This window comes from Capsicum annuum, chromosome 12, assembly GCF_002878395.1.
Source record: "Capsicum annuum cultivar UCD-10X-F1 chromosome 12, UCD10Xv1.1, whole genome shotgun sequence".
NCBI classification, from domain to species: Eukaryota; Viridiplantae; Streptophyta; class Magnoliopsida; order Solanales; family Solanaceae; genus Capsicum; species Capsicum annuum.
Genome location: NC_061122.1, coordinates 184,638,678 through 184,656,739, shown reverse-complemented (window position 1 = coordinate 184,656,739; position 18,062 = coordinate 184,638,678). Strand labels below are relative to the sequence as shown.

Sequence of the window (18,062 nt, the reverse complement as noted above, 5' to 3'; positions counted from 1 at the left end):
AACACTATTACCAAGACCAAAACCAAAGTACGAACCATCAATTTTAGGGTTACCCATGACCCATTTGTTAAAAAACAATTACCAAGTACTCACATGTGTAAACCATCACCAAAAACTTGTATAAACACAAGTTAAATCAGGAGTAAATAATACTCAACCATATGTATCAAAACTCTCAACATTGGTTTTCAAAACCACCATTTATGAATCATAATCAATAGTTGAAACTCATGATATTTGAGAAATAACAATGAGGGAGAGTCACATACATTATTCACAAAGTTTCATAGAAGAAACATGAGCCTTCAACCTCCAGATGAACACTTGGAGAAAACCCTAGCTTAATCTTCTCGAGAGAGTTTAGAGAGGATTTTGATATGTTTTGATCTTTCAAAGTATGTTATAATAGGGAAAAATATGTTTTAAGACATTGGGACTTAATGGTTTTGGGGTAGGAAATGTCCAAAATATCCTCAACTTAAAAGCTGAAACATATGCGTAGGAGGGTATGACCATCCTATCTAAACCGTACCCTATCATATGAGTGGTACCCACCACTCATATCCTAGGTATCAACTTGGACCACAATGCTGTCTAATATATGAGTTCTTAGACCAACTCGTATCTAATTATACAATTGGTACCCCTTAACCATACCCTAGGCAGAATCCTGTAGACTAAACTTAGGGCATCATACGATTTTGTAACATACTACTCGTACACTAACATACAGCTAATAGGATGCCTAATTGTACCTTAGAAAGAATGCAATCAAACCATACTAATTACCATATGAGAGGAAGTACCCTAAATCGTACCATATCATATGACTTGTATGCACAAGTCGTATGATGTCCAAAATGCTCAACTTAGGAATATTTTTCAAGGGAACAAATCCAAGGTATTTTAAGTACCTCCGGAATGTACTGAGTATGTGGGGGTGAATGCATAAGTAAAACAAGAACTGAATGTATATGTCCACTTTCAAATGATGCATGCTAAGCTTAAATGACTCACCTTGGTCTCGAGTAAAAATAAGGATTGCAAGATCATAAAACATGGAGAATGAAACATATGAATAAGCTTAGTAAGGCATGACACTTAGTTTCTAAAATATTTACTTTTATTCTTTCTTATGGGATATTCTTCTAACCGACATAAATCATGTGAGGTACCATGGATTCTAATGTTTTACCTATGTTGGGGAGAGCTGTTGTACCCTTACTATCGGAATAAAACCTTAACCAAAGTGATAACTATACTTCATCCATATTGGAAAAAAGCTTAACCTATGGTGTCTCATAGTTTTTAAAACTTTAGGATATGCTCATCAACATTCCCTTCTCGATTCTAAATAATACTCCAAAATTATATATATATATATATATACATACTCATACTAAAGAAATCCACCTTTAAATAGTACAAGGGTTTATCTAATGAAAACCAGTTATGCTTCTCTTTACTTTAAATAATAATCAAGATGAACACTTGTGGATTTCATGTCTTATCTTTAGATTAAAGGATCAAGCTTTCTTGAATCATGCTATATTGTATAAGAATGGAGCTTAAAATCTTAGACTTCCTTATAAACTTAATACTTCTTAAATCTTGAAACACCTACTTTCTTTCATAGCACTTATAACAAAATATCAGGTTCAATACCCATATTGAAATCTTTCATCAAAATCCCAATCAAAGTAATGAAATTCAAATCACAATATCAATATTTAAGTTCAAAACATGGATGGACGTAACCTTTATGCATATTTAGCATTTAAATCAAAAGATATGGGTATACCTCAATATATAAGAATTTGAGGGATGAACCCTAATGTCAAACATATAAATTCAAACTTAAAAATCAGGATTTTAGGGCACAAGGATGGAATATTAACCTTGTTCAAAACCCCACATACCTGGAATTGCTTGGCTTTTGAAGAGAACTTGAACTTTGAGACTTGAGAGATGACTTGGTAAGAAAACCTGAATCTTGTTGTTCTTAAAGATGGCAGGAGAAAAGATGTTGTTAATTGACTAAAAGATGAAGGAAAATAATGCCTCTCTTGGGTTATAAGTAGTGGGTTGGGATTTATAAGTAGGGAAAAGACTAAAAAAACCCTTAATTAAACTTATAAAAATTGACAACTAGTCGTTATGAGTCAATCTCACGACTCGTTAGATGAGGATACGAGTTGGACTGGTAACTCATAAGCTTGGTAGTGGAAAAGATAACACACACTGGTCAACATACTAGTGGTATATTATGACTCATTACATGTCCATACGACTTAGAACAACCCTTCATAACTTGGAAAGAAACTTAGGGAATGTATATTGCTGAACTTACAACTTAACTTTATATGACTCATAACATGCAATGATGATTGCTAGGGTCAAACGTATCTACAATAGACTTTAACTACTCCATACTTTCATAACTATGACTTACAACATATGACTCATAAGGTGTATACATGACTCAATGGGATGAGTCGTAAGTTGCATAGTGGCTTTCAGATCTGAGGTATTATAATATCTCCTCCTTGGAAACATTCATCCTCAAATATGATTCATCTAGGATTTGCATATTTAAAAAGAATCAATACCTCTATACCAAACTTATAGCCAAGTTTATATCTATCACAAGGATCCAATTACTTAGAATGTAAGATATGACTTAATAATACTTAAATGGATTTAAAGAGAAAGAGTTTTGGCTGAAAATAACTATTTACCTTCGGTAAAAACTAAATTGGAAGAAAAAGAATGAGGATACTTGGTCATCATTTCTTCCTCAGGTTCCTAAGTGGCCCCTTTAACCAATTTATTTCTCCAAAGAACCTTTACTGATAGCTACTTCTTTATTCCTTAGCCTTCAGACCTGCCTATTAAGTATCTCCACAGGAATCTCCTTATACGACAAGTTATCTTTGACCCCAATATTCTCTATTGGAACTACTTAGAATGGATCTCTAATGGAATTCTTGAGGATTGAAACATGGAACACTGGGTGAACTGCCGCTAACTCTGATAGAAGGTCCAATTCATAAGCCACCTCTCCTGTATGCCTTACTATCTTATACAGACCAATAAATTAGGGACTCAGCTTCACTTTTTTTTCTATATATCATTATTTCATTCATAGATGACACTTTCAAGAATGCTCAATCCCCTAACTCAAACTTTAGATCTCTCATCTTTACATATGTATATGACTTCTGATGACTGTTATCAACATTCAATCTTTCACAAGTCAACTGAACATTTGCCGTAGCTTCAAGACCAGAATTTGGTCCAATCAACATTGCTTCACCAACCTCAAACTAGTCTATTGGTGATCTGCACCTACGCTCATACAATGTTTCAAATGGAGTCATCTGAATGCTAGAATGGAAATTATTATTATAAGTGAACTCAATCAAAGGTAGACGGTCATACCAACTTTTTTTAAAGTCTAAAACACATGCCCTCAACATGTCTTCTAATGTATAAATTATGCATTTAGCCTGACCATCGGTCTGTGGATAAAATACTGTACTAAGCTTAACTTTTGTATCAAGGCCTTTCTGAAAAGGCTACCAAAACTGTGAAGTGAATTGCGTGCCTCTATCTGAAATGATGAATAAAGGTATCCCATAAAGACTTACTAACTTGTAAATATACATTTTGGCATAATATTCCACTGTATTTGAAGTCTTGACAGGTAGTAAATGGGCTAATTTAGTCATTCGATCTACTATGACCCAAATTGAATCATGCCGACTTCTTGTACGAGGCAACCCTATGATAAAATTATAATACCCCATACTTTTTCTAGTTCAATTTAGCTCCTAGTGTGTGAAGAGTTTAGTAGGTGAAGAATGTTCATAGAAATCACTTAGAGCCAAGTTGATCCAAGAACCTTAGATTCGTCCAAAGTTAGGTGTTTGATTCTACAAGGGTCAACTTTGAAAGTGTATAAAAACTTCAGGAAACTCATTGACTATGCAGACTGACTGAATTGTTGGAGCCTCAAACTTAGTGTCTTTGACTCGAATTAGATGATAGATACACCCTTTTGACATTAACTTTTTGGCTTTAAGATAGGATATGAAATGACTCTTAGGAAACAATGGATTACCTTCCCACTCATAGACTGGCTCATCTAGAAACTAAAAATTCACCACTCAGGTGCAACAATCTATAGATGGATAATAGGAATGAAGCTAATCCATGACCAGAATAAGGTTAAATTCGACCATATCTAACTCTATTAAGTCTGCTAACATGATCTTATGAAGGATAGTGATAGGATACTTTCTATAGACTTTTTTGGCAATAATTGACTCATCCACCGGGGTGGAAACTAAGAAGGGCTTAGGGAGCTTTTCAGGACATACTTTAAAATTTACTATAACTAGTGGGGTCACATAAGAGAGATTCAACCCGGGATGTAACAACACATAAACATTAAGATGAAAGACACGAAGCATACCAGTAATAATATATGGTGAACTCTCCTGCTCCTGATGGGATGGTAAAGCATAAAACTAATTATGGCATTGACCACCACTGGTATTGGATGATGTGCCCTGAAGAGGGACTAGGCAACCTAGAAGAGCTGGTATGCTAGTAGCCTGAGTCTGGGGATAAGCATTTGATTCCATGACCCAACTTACCATAACTATAACAACCTTTATGTCCCAACAAACACTCACTAAGATAATTTTTACCACACTTAGCATATGAAGGATAACTGGGTTATCCACTCACACTATTCTGAGACCTGGACCTAGAAACCTTACCCCACTGCTCCTACCTAGCTCTGGGGGCAGGAGAACTGGCTGAAGATGGCACTGGCATAGATGAAAGACTCTAAAATAACAAATGATTTCCCCAAAGAAATTTTTCTGGCCATACTCAAACTGCCCGATTCTAGCCTTCTTATTTCCCACCTTTCTTTCCCTTTCAACTTATCTATCTCAATCTATTAAGAATTAATTATCATCCTAGAAAGATCCATATCCATAATAAGCATGTTAGTCCTGCACTTCTTGATGACCAAACCAGATACTCCAGTAACGAACTTACTCATACTCAACCTAGGGTAAGCCATTGTGTCAGGGGCATACTTAGACAACTGATTGAACTTAAGGAAGTACTCCTTCACTATCATCGATCCCTGCCTCAGGTTTACAAACTTCTCTACCTTAGCTTCTCTCATCTCACATAGGAAAAACCTATCTAGAAACTCATCCTGAAATACTTACCAACTCATAGGAGCTGTATTCTCACCCCTACCATTCTTCCATATAACCACCCAATCATACGCCACATCCTTCAGCCTATAGGATGCGAACTCTACACTCTCCTTCTCAGTAATATACATAATCTAGGTGATCTTTCTTAACTCATCTAAGTAAAGCTTTGGGTCCTCACCTTCTTCTGACCTAAAGAATTTAGACGAATTTATTCTTATGAAGTCATGAATTTTGGTTGCTACTAAATCACTATTCTACTGAAGCGACATTGCCACTTGATGGTTTCCCTTAACATTGGTAGTCAAAGCCTAGGCCAACCTTGAAAAGTGGCCTAAAATTTAGGATAGATATATTCTCATGAAGAAGGACAGCAGGATGGGGTGGCTAGTTATCTTTTCTACGTGCGTTAGCTCGACGAGGTGGCATATTCAACTGTCACATAAGAGAACAAGTTAAAAGTAGATATAGATACTGTAAGAATGATAGATTATGAAAGAAAAGGATAATTTCCTAAAGTATCTCATATCCTCTTGCTCATATATGTGGCACGCTTCACACCCATAATCAAGAACCTATGTAACGTGACTTATCTGACTTCCTAGGACTCTTATAATCTTAGACTCTGATACCAAGTTTGTAATGCCCCAAAATAGGTCCTGAGATGTCACGTGGTTCTCAAGACTATAAGTAGCCTCAATCTAACCCTGTAAGCCTTCTACTAAATTTGAAACACATAATAGAGAAATATAGACATAGAAATAATATGGAAGTCTGTCTGATCTAAGCTGAAATTATCTGAACATAGAATATAAAAATACTTGACTTGAAAGTCTGGACAATCAACACTACAAATCTGAATTATAACTAGCAGTTTGACAAGCCTCTACTACTAAAAACTAGAGAGCCACTGGGACACAACCCCAGCTGACTCAAACTAACTAAAAACGCTGAATTCAACTACTCTAATAAGCTAAAAAACTGAATAACTGGGTGCAGAACTATGAGGAGTCACCAACTATCAGAATTTAGATAGAGATGCTCAAAATCACTCTCACTACTGAAACTGAACACCTGAACCTACATTATTAAACAATATAGCACATAGACATATATGTGGATCAGTGCTTCTGGATTGTACTACGCATGTAGGGGTGAATGCATAAGTAAAATAATACCTCAGTGGTAATATAAACTTGTAAAGAATGCATGCTAAATGTAGATCACTCACATTAGCTTGAATAACTATTAACTGAGAATCATAATCATGAGTAGTAAGGCATGCTGTATAAATCTCGTGAGTCATAACATTTAGTTACTAAAAGTTGTACTTGTATTTTATCTTTAAATAATGCTACCTAAGTGTAGAAAGGACTCACTTTTTTATTTGTAAACTGAAAGCTGAAATTTTATAGCTAATGCCTTATGCAAAGCAATATCTGAATAAAGATATAAGCCTTTATACTTAGTTTATAAAAGCTTTTCTGTTAGGATTACTCTTTTTTTGTAGAGAGGTTTTTCTAATCGACATACACTATGTGAGCTATAATAGTGTCCAATGTCTAGCTCCCTTAAAGGAAAACCTTATATTGGGAAAAGGTGTCATATTCTTGCCAAAGAGTATAACCTAAGCTAAGTGATCACATAAGTAACTATCATCCACATAGAAATGGGAATAATTTGACAATCTGAACCTGCGTTTTCTCATAGTTCTAGGGCATGTGAACATACCCAACTCGGTGCTAAATACTACTCCTTTTAATCTTTATGATCATTCTGTAGGAAATCCACTTTTAAAACTAGTATAAGGGTTTATAATAAAAACCACTTGTGTATATGTTTACTATAAACTGTAAAGTAGATTCCATATCTTAGCTGAGATCAAAAGATCAAATATTGATAAAAAACTTGAATATAAGCTAATGATAGGATGCTTAATGCATTGTTATTCTTGAAATATCAATATTTAAACTAGGGATTAATAGCCTATTGTAAGACACCAAAAAATCCCAGTCGTTTCAGTCATGTATAGTATGCCAAAAAAGGTCCCAGACTTCGAAAATTTCAAGGTAAGTATTGACACTTAGTCTCATCTTTGACCTCAATATTTTGATGACTTTTTTCGATCCTTACGATAATAAAATATTGTTTCTTAGGTTGATTCATGATCAGGGATGTCAATAGGCATTCTCAGATAAGTTTCAGATTTTTTAGACATCATTTGAGGCTTGTTTGGATGCCCAAAATAGTGGATCGATGCGATCTCGATGCGCTGCATTGCCCATCGCATCGGAAGTGTTCTCACTAGCTCAAGCGGGAAAATTCCAATGAGCCAATGCAATCTCGATGCATTGTATCTTCCATTGCATTGACCCCTTCGACGAGATGCGTCGGTCTACACGTTTCTCGGTGTGTTTTTTATAAACTAAATCCGTGTACAGAGAGGTATTTGGGTAAATTTTCTCACCTTTATTTAGCCCTAAAACATGATATTAAGCCCTAATAAGGGTAAAATTCATTCTTTATTCTCAAATCCTCTCAAGAACAAAACCCTAGGTTATTCAATTTCAAGTCCTAGTCTTAAGAAATCACCAACAACTTTTAGAGAATTAATAATCAAGGTATGTTAGGTGTTCATCCTTGGGTTTCCTTCTACCCTTGGAGTTCAAGAACCCTTTTTAAACTACAATTTTATGATTTCATGATTTACATATTGGAATTTGATTGTGTTCATATATGTGATGATGTTTGGGTTTCAATCCATGATTAATTACAAGTTTCATGAATATCAAGATAGTATGTGTGTTGAATCATGTGATCCTCATATTAAACCTTTTAATTTCAAGTTGAATATTGTATTCATGATGCTTATGTGTTGACCATTATTATGTGCATTGGTTATGCTCCCCAAGCATTTGATAGAATGCCTATGTGAATTAAATAGTGATAGCATGACATGTTAGCATGTGTTCCCATTCATGTACAAGTTTATATCTCTCAAGTGTTTAACAAAATGTCTAAATGAATGCATTGTTAACAAGAAATTATTGTTATACTTTTTAAGACCATGGCATGCTTTACTATTTATCCTATCGAGTTCTGGGGGTATTTAATATCCAAAAATCTATATGTTTACCTAGAATTACAGTAGCTGCAGAATAGTCTCTCTTATACCTGAATTCCTTCCACTAGACGTAATGACCATCATAATTCTTTGATACGCCAGATATACTGCTAGCATATCTCTCATATGAGACTAGTATGGCCTCCATCCTTTTTCTCCATGTTGCCTCCATTTTTTGGATAATACCATCTGGTATATTATTTTCTAAGTAATTTTTTATCTTACCAATAGGTATTACATACTCCGAAAAGCTAAAATGTCTCAAGTCGGTAGGCAAGGAGCCTTCGGCACCCCTAATCAAATTAGCATGTATCATATCATTTATAATCACTAGCGGCGGCCCCAATTCTAAAAGGGCTTCGCCATAAAGAGAAGGGAGTTCACGACTATAGTAAGGTGTAGTTAGAAAGTTGTCATGTACTGTATATATTGTTCCTCCCACTCGCAGCATTTTTTCTACTCCAAGAATCACAATATAGGCATCCTTCTAATGGATGGTGTTGACGAATGTTGAGACCTCTGTCTTTCTATGATCACTATTATCGGTAGGAACTATGAGACTTATTTGTGGTTTTTTATGATTGCAATCATAAACTATGATTTTGACAACATCACTCTTAATATAATCTTGTGATGTACGAAAGTAGGGCACAACATAATAAACAAGTAAACCCTTAGCGGCGGCAAACCACCTAATATTCCTAATCAAGCTGGTTTTGGTTAGGCTGTCCATGCTTTTGTATTTCTCCTTCCAGAACTTAAAGCAAAGTGAGGCTAGTAAGTGACTATCCTTAAAATTAATGTGCTGCAACAAGGCTTTATGTATATCGGAGCTTGTGCTCATAAGTATTTTCCATAAATAATGGGCATAGAAATACTTTTCATGAGCTTCCGATCCATCTTTCTAACCACTAGTAGTGATAGACTACTATTATTACCAAGTTCTCTTACAATGTCATTTTTGAGTTCGGAGAGGATATTCATATAAACATCTTGAATTTTCTTATCTTGGGAAGGCAAGAGATTTGTGTTCTTCTCCATATCTTCATCCAATAAAAAGTAGCTCATAATCTGGAAAGTGCTCGCGGATGCATCTTTTGTAACTGGGAACCCTTCTATTTTTTGATTACTTATTGCTATTTTTGAGGCAACGTACTGAAAGGGGTGCCGTGCATCTCAACCATACTGAATACTACAATTCAGATCCAGATCCATTTTATGGGCCTCTTCATAAGAACACCAAAATATGTTAGTCCATCCTCTATGCTAGGTTAAGACTTATAGTGGTATAAAAAGGCCTCCATAACCTTCCTATCATTAGCCACTTTTTTATGATTGCCAAATGATGCAAAGTTAATAAGACTTCTTGATAGATCACATTCGTAGAAATATAGGAGCCCAAAACAGTAAATTCTCCTGCTAAAGTCAAGAAAAAACAGGTAAATAGATTTTCTAACCCTTGTAGGAATTTGCAAGCTTGAGTATACTCCGCTTATAACGGGCGTACTGTACCTGCTTTGTTAACTGAGTTGTCAATTTGATAGTCCCGCCTATTTTTTGGAAAGTATTTGTATCAATGAGATGACTTTCTTTAATTTCCTTATATAGATTGACTATATTTATATCAGCAAGATAACCTGGTAGGAGATAGCTGTTATTAATAAAATCTTGCTCTCTATCTTTAATATATTTCAAGACATCGCTGTTGATTTCAAATTCCTAGTTTTGAAGCATTTTCATTACTCTGCACAAACTATCGCTATCTTTTATTTGAATTGGAAAATAATGTATGTCACCCATAAGAAGGCTGTAGCTGGTACCACTAGGATGCCTGCTTAAGTAACCCCCTTCCAAACCAAACATGTCTATTACTGGACCATGGTTGAAGACCCTCAATTCAAGAGATTTTCACACCATAGGCAAGTTCATCCTTATTGGGAGCTTGGTTGGATCGAATTTGCATTGCACATATGTTTTTCTATGTACATAATAGAAATCTTTACTACCCTTTTTGTTTGTTTTAGAACGTGGTGGATGATCTTAAAGATCTGTCTCTAAAATAATTGCACCTCTACTAACCATGTATTGGAGTAGGGCAGCTCTGAGAGGGAACGTAGGATTTTTCTTTCTTTGTCCAACCTCTTCATTTTCTCCATTTCTTATGAAGAATGCCTGCCTTCTTATTATTGACTCTAGATGTTTAATCAAGGTGGATGCACGAACACGCGCACGCTCATTGAGTGTCTAAATAAGATACATAGTACATGAACGGCTATAAACTCGAGCGTATATTGACCAAAGACATTTAACAATTCAAAATCTTCCTTTATCCCATATCTGTCTACTCCCCCGCCCTACAGAATTGGTGAGGGGCCTCACTTTTTACAGCTGCTTAAAAAGGCACATGACCCTTAGACCTAATCTCATACAATAACCTACAACAATTCATGATAATTCACTCCATCACATTTCGGTTGGGATAACACCCACTACTAAAATAAAGGACAACATAATCCCCAATCCAACGGCCTTGAGAAGAGGTCCACTAGCCGGAATAGGAAATTCATATAAAGGCTTTTCACTAATAGCATTGTTCACAGGTTGGGTAACATTTCCAGTTTTGAGAAATTTGACAACTTGAAAATCGGGCGCTCTATAGTTTTGCTAAAAAAAGCACTGTAGTTGAATAGAGGTCCTAAAATGGAGCCACCAGGCATATTATCCATTGAGCAAGGGTACACCTTATACCATACAACACAACCTACACCCGTGATAATTAGAGCCAAGTAATGCACAAAATATAGGGGCATGTTACAACATTAGTGAAAACTCTCTCTACATTCACAGGTTCATTCACTAAACCCCTCACCTAAAGTGCTGAGCCAGAATCGATGATGCCAAAGAGCACTTCATCATCTCTTATTTGTTTTATCCCTGCAATATTTGTTACCATCAAATTGTACATAAGGCAATAAGTGCCCCTCATTGTAGATTCAATAACTATCTTTAAATCACCCATTATTGAGTGTAGAGTAACTTTAACCACCTCTCCTGAGAGATATCCCTTTATAAATACAGCTTCCAAACCACTAGAACTTGGCAAAATGCAACAAATGAACCTCAGGGAAATCAAATGCCCAAATCCATTAGAATGAATTAAACCATGCAAAATGTTAGTTTGATGATCAAACTCACCATCATCAAGATGTTTTTTCTTTTTCTTAAAAGGTAGATGGATGAATAGAGTAGGTGAAGAGTGACTCTGTCTCTAGCTTTGAATAGTACGTTTCTTAGGATCATCCAACGTTTGACTCTTACCTTGCAACTAATTGATGATACTATCTCTTTGAGACTTTAAATGCTCAACCTCTTTTCAAAGATACTGATGATTATATTCTAGTATACTTTTTTCAGTAATCATAGGATTTTTAGCCTTTTCCCTTAATTGTTCTAATATGTAAATAGTGGTAGATTCTTTAATCCCTAAGTCTATTAGTTCTCTTGGTCGTGTGTCTATCCAGACATTATTATCATCATAGACATTATCTCTTTTCGTACTCTCTTGTAGTCCGATGTTTATTAGTAAATCCTTTTTGAAAATCTTGAGTTCTTTCTAATCTATTCTAAAGTTATAAGAACTCCAGAGCTGCTTCTTTAAAGTACGATCTACCAATACCCTTTGAAACCATTCAGATGTTACTATATCATTAGTAGGACCCTTGTTTTTCATAATACAACTATCATCTTCTAAGCATAACACATAACTCTTAGGGGCTAAGAAGATACCCCTCTGAGCAAGGTACTCCAGTTTCAACTTACCCATCTCAGTGGAAGAGATTACTTCATCCGGAAGAGGGATTCCAAGAACCATGAAGTCGGTATTGGTGTAGTAAGAATCGTCACGAGATATGTAAGGGTACATATGAATTCGAGCACAAGCTATTATAACTGTTGATAATTGAACAACCGACATCCTAGGTGCATTTCATTTAGTGTTGTCATTTATGCTATTCTTATTGGTAATGTTATTGACAATATAGTAATGATCGGTAAGCTTCTCTGTGGTTTGAAAATTATCCTTCTTCATTAAATCCTCATAATTTTTTCGATTGCAAATCTCTGTTACTATACTTTCAGGATTAATACCAAATCTAACATAGAGAGAGTTCATTAGAATCTTATAGAATTATGACATAGCTTCATCACCAGATTTCTTAGATTCTAGTTTTCTTTCATAGAGGTGTGAGACAAAGCCTTTGAAAGGACTATCATTCTTCTCAAACAAACAACCTCTAAGAGGTATTATATGATAACCTAAATTATGTGCAAACTTCAACTCTTCGCTATAATAGACTCCAACAAATTTTCCTGTAGGAAAGACTAAAGTACCAATTTGATCCTTATAAGGTAAGAATGGACGTGATATATATGTTGGACATACTACATAAGCCTCAAGAAATCCAAATAAGCTGTCTAATTTGATGCTCTCCAATTATTCTTGCAGACAAGTATACGACAAGGTATAGGATATTCTACTATTATATATGGATATAAAGAGTTCATATCATGATAGTAAAGATTCTCACGATAGGGCTTATAGACATCAACATGACCTCCATAAAATCCATGCCTAATAAAGGTGTCTTAGTTCCTTGTAGGTAAATAAATATGAAAGGCCTCATCATCCAAATAATTCTGATGAAAGATTTTAAGGGAAAGCGATGACAATGTCATCACATTCATGATATACATATGATACTTATCCAAAATAATCTCTTGGGCCTTCAACATCACACCACCTAAGAGAAGGATATCTTGTCAAAAATAGTTTATCAAATCCTCACTATGACCTTGAAGATTAGACACTTTCAATTTCGAATATGGGATAGAACCTTTGGAACCTAATTCAGGACATAATGTCTTTCCTAATTCTTCAAGAGTGCTAGGGGGCAATGTGTATGAATCTCTAAAATGTAATAAGATCTTACCATCAATATAAACTTTCTACTCATAAAGTTTATGATTCCTTAGAAATGCTTTAATTCTATACTTATTACCACGATCAGCATAATACCTAAGAATGTAAATTCCATCAAATCAGGCAAAATTATGGAAAAAAAACTATTTGAAGATGAGAATTTTTATTAGTATTGATTTAACATCAGGTAGTTTACAACTTACCATTTAAGACTCCATAACTTTATTAATATGAATAAGCATATCTGATGATATCTCATTAGGAAAGTCTATTAATTGAGGGGAATCCTTTATATCATAATACACACGAATAAAGAGACCTTTGATAACAACATCCTGATATTGTTCACTATATAACTTAACTAGTTGCTCAATCTTCTGGCAGAATGGTTGGCCTCCTGCGGTGAAAGTGAGACCTGAAGGGTGAGCTTATGAGGGTTAGCTTCTAGCACTAAAAAATAGGAGTTAGGCATTCTGAGCTGAAAGGAGGCAACCAAATAAAGGGAGGCATTACGAGCCGACTACAAGAAAAGCAAAGCTTTGTAAACTCGGTCAAGTTTCTTATAGAATGCCAAAGACTATTTTCCACAACATAAGTAAAGGGGAGAGGGAAGCAAGGCTTAGCGAGCTTAATAAGGTCGAATACTACATAAGCTGCTGGTGGAGAAAGCTCAAAGAACTTTCCTTCATTTATTACTAAGCCAAGGTCCCAGGTCTCCGAGTCAGTCCATATTTTTTCGAAGAATCCTGCACCCATGGGTATACGGCCTGGCAGACCTTCTTTTTCTGTTAAAGCTTCATGGGTGTTGACCTGTTCCCCAATCAAATATTTAGATGTGAGCTATACTCCGCGAGGAGCCAAAATGGCGTATGGCCTTTCCTTGCCATTTGACCTTTTTTCCCGTGTGATTAGGAATGCTCAGTGACAACTTCTCAATTATCATTGGCTGACCTCTATTGGTACCATGGTAGCACCTAGTGTGGTCAGCACCAATCGTGTTCGGGAAATAAAGCTTACACTCATTCACATTGGTTTATCCTGCTATACCCTGGGACTTTTGCTCTTCTAACATAAAAGGTGGTCAGCCATTCATCAAAGGCCCAGGAATTCGGTAGACATCTCATCGGCGGGATTTAATACCCGTATCTGATCAAAGTTGCATTTTAGTGCTCCCCTAACATAAAAAAAGGGAATCTTTTTTGTTGTGGGTCGCTTCGCGCAAGACATTGCTTAGGACCAATAGGTCACACGACAGGTGCACGATCTACTTTGCATGTTCCATCCTTCAGCCCTTCACCTATCAATTTGGCAGGCAAACTACCTTGATCCATCTTTGGCTTCGATTTGTTATGCTTATAAGCTCCAACAATCCCTAAAGTCTCTTGCCGCCTAAAACTCTTCCAAGAGAGCGCTGCTTTACGTTTGATCCTATGTACCCTTAGAATAGCATTTTACACTTTTGGATCTTGCAAAAAGAGAATGTGTTTTTTATCTGGCTTTCTCTCTCATTCATGAAGAGAAGAAAGTAGGCTTTACTCTAGCTACTGATATCCTCGGGAAACTAAAAAAGCTACCGAAGAAAAGGGATGCAGTCTCTCTCTTGGCCTTTGGAGAGGAGAAAACAGAGAAGAAAACATCTTTTGTACTTGTTTCTTTGCTTCTTGTGTCCTTATTAGTAAAAAAACAGATCTTTGACTAAGAAGGCATTCTGGTAGGAAGTCCAACCACTACATAAGTGGCCATCCGCCCAGGAGAGAAGCAAACTACCCTTTTTTGATCCTCTTTCCCGGGTAGGGTAGAGAATGAAAATAGATCACAGATGGTAGTCGTGGCTAATTTTGATTCAAGGATCTTACACAGCGGAGCGAAATCTTCTATCGTGTTGCATTGGCAAACCCCACTTCCCCCTGGAAAACCATCATACTGGAGCAATTTGAGAAGAGCGATTAGGCGCACGTTCTATCCTTTCTACAACGCCTATAGACTTAGTCTTTCATTTCAGATCAATTATTTACTGCAATCTCTTCGATCCACCCCCTCAGTGAAAAAACATAATATGCCCTGAGGGATTCCTACCAGCAGACTTCCCTGTACTCAAAGTGAATTATCTAAGTGCTCTCTAATAATGCTCAACTTACATGTTAATTCAGTGCAAGGCAGTCATCGTCAATACATTTACCAAACTTTAGAGTCGAGGTTGAATCCATAGGGAACAATGTGAGTGGCGATTAAACTAATTTGAAACTAAAGCTATAAGTTAAATTCAAACAAATGATATGAGAAGATAAAATGGGGTTTTTGATAATCAAACAAATTTTAAAATTTTAACTTGCTTTTGAGCTCAAAACTAAAATTTTAATAGTTCAAAGCAGTGATAGAGAGGAACTAGGGTTGTGATTGCTATGATTATTAATCCCCATTAAATAATAACTGTAGCATTGGGTTCTCATGACTTATGGGAAATACCAATTATCAGTTTCAACATTCCATCTAAGTGTTTCTCAACCTACCTAGATGTTGAACTCCCTAATTCTCTCGAACTTAGGGAAACATTCTATTCATACTGATTTATCTCAAGTTGATCAATCTTGTTACAATATTAATCATTAGATAAGAGCTTAACCTTCCCAAATACTCTTTGATAATTCTTTACCTTTAGTTTATTTCTCAGTTCGAGCAAATCAACATAAGACGGAATCTATTGTTTGCAACCAATAAATAACAATCATAACAAAGGAATTATCAAAATGTCCCCACAATAACTCAAACCCTAATCAACTATTAAATCCATGGAGGAATAATCATAGATACCACAACCCTTGTTGTGGCTTTTAGTGCCACATGATAAAGAAAGAGATAGCAACAATTTTATTCATCATTCAAAGTAATTAAAATTATAAAAGATGAAGTTTGAAGTTGATTCTCTTCTAAATTCTACAGAAAATTCCCACAACCAAATCAAAGAGTTGAAAAAATTGAATTCTAAGTTAAGAGAGCCAAAAAGAAAAGTGAACTCCCTTCCAATAAGTTCCGCCCCTCCCTCTTTTATTAGAAAACCCTAACATATGCTTTAAATACTTCAGCCTAATTATGGAAACAAAATCATAGATCACAGTATTTTCTCAAACAGGCGATGACGTGTGTGACGGCTTATCAGAAGTCTGACGACTTATCAGGAATGTCTTCAACTCCTCTTCACTTTTGACAATCTTTGCCTTTGGTTGACGATGAGACGTGATGGCTTATCAGACATTTGATGGCTTATCAACATGTCATCACTTCTTTACTTCAAATCCCATTCCCTACCTAAGACTAACGATGAGCCACTTCTAAAGGCCTATCATAGATATCATCACAAATTCTAGCTGAATCTCATTCTCTGTCTAAGGCCGACGATGAGTCTGATAACTTATTAGGGAGTTGACGACTTATTAGACAAGTCGTCAACTACACTTTGCTTCTTATTTTTCTCAAAATTCATCTCTTTTATCTCAGTTGTTGTTTGTTTTCTTTCATTTTGACTTTTCCTTTAATAATAAAGAGAAAACAATCAAAAACGACAAAGGTTGCTTAAGCCTTTACAATTATTCTCAGTTAAAAGCCTTAAATGTGTTAGCATCTACTCATACATCACTCCCTTTTATCTCATTATTTATCTCATAATTATTTGATTCTGCCCCTAAGGCTAGCTCCTACTCCTCCTCCTTCTCCTGACGGATAGGATCCTCCTTAGTCCTTTTTACATAACACTCTCGGCCGCCCAAGAGTACTGGCTATCTTTCTCTTTACTTTTGTAATTTCTTTCTTTGTTGTTGTAGGAGTTTCTTTTTTTTTTTGGCTGTTCCCACGACAAGTTCTATTTGGTATTGTAATAATATTGCTTTCCACTCTTTGGTCTGGTAAACCAACTCCAACCAAGCCCAACACTTAAGATGACACTACTTCAACATTCAATCACACAACATTAAAGGTAGCGAGGCTGACAGATTATAACAACATTAGACCATTGAAAAATTACTTAACCGATCAGGAACTTGACAAACTGTAGGTCGATATAATAGTAGTTCCTTCCAAAAGTAAAGTGAAGTCGCAACATTCCTCATAACACTGGACATCTCATATGAGATATTCCAACAAAGAACGGCTGCTTCATAACTGCTTCTTCTGCAACAAAACATGTTACTGCTTAAAGCAACAAAGAACGGCTAAAGCTTATCACAAGATCATAAAGAACACCAGCCCGCATAACAACAGAATGACTCCAAATATAGGTAAAAAAGGGATAGTAATTAACTACTAACCCATCTGCTATACTATATAAAACCTGAGATGATAGGAAAGAGTTGTGGCCACTAGGCGAGAAGGATACCAAAATATGTCTATAGTCTATACTAGTATCGGTAATAGTGAGGTTTTTTCTTCCTTAGCCAAAGATGAATAAGGCTAGTATCCAGCCTTTTAAAAAACTAGAAGATAAGAAAAAGACAATTGAAAAGGCTTTAAAGAAGAGATGAAAGAATTGTTACAAATAAAGTAAAGGTCTTGAAGGTCGCCCTCTCATACTTTCTCAACCGATGAAGCAATCTAGGTTTGAGGGGAATCAGAAAGGGATTGAACGCTCTATTAGTGGTCAAATGCCACCTTTCCTCTTTGGATTCTCTATTCCCTCAAAATAAATATCGATCGTCCTTACCATTTTAGTCCTCACCCTCAAGTGAGA

The 18,062-nt window shown here is 35.8% G+C and overlaps 1 pseudogene; it reads right to left on the bottom strand.

Moving 5' to 3' along the window:
* Positions 1 to 13,703: 13,703 nt before the first annotated feature.
* Positions 13,704 to 17,520, bottom strand: LOC124889695 (annotated as a pseudogene).
* Positions 17,521 to 18,062: the final 542 nt, after the last annotated feature.